We start from the raw sequence: 347 nt of genomic DNA on the forward strand, positions 1-347 counted from the left end.
GAGTAGTGCGCTGTGGTGGCCCGACGCTCGGCAGCCACCGGCGGAGCTGGGCTGGGAAGGAGCGTCCCTGGTCCGGAGGGCTGAGCGGGGCATCGCGGAGGCGGTGGGGCCTCCTGCGGACGGATGCTGGGAGGTTAGGAAGCAAGGCGCGGGCGCTGAGGGACCGTGGTCCTTCTTGCTTCCACGGTTGTTTTTCCTCAATATTTACCAGTAGCTTCTTTCTTTTCGGGAGTCACTTTATTTGTGTATCGGACAGAGGGAAGAATTTAACTTTTTCAGTGGGCTCAACCCCTTGTGCCATGTCCAGCGGGTCAGCCGAGGCCAGTGGTGGGGCTCCAGCCCCGTGG

Source organism: Fulmarus glacialis, unplaced genomic scaffold, assembly GCF_000690835.1.
Source record: "Fulmarus glacialis isolate BGI_N327 unplaced genomic scaffold, ASM69083v1 scaffold22311, whole genome shotgun sequence".
Classification (NCBI taxonomy): domain Eukaryota; kingdom Metazoa; phylum Chordata; class Aves; order Procellariiformes; family Procellariidae; genus Fulmarus; species Fulmarus glacialis.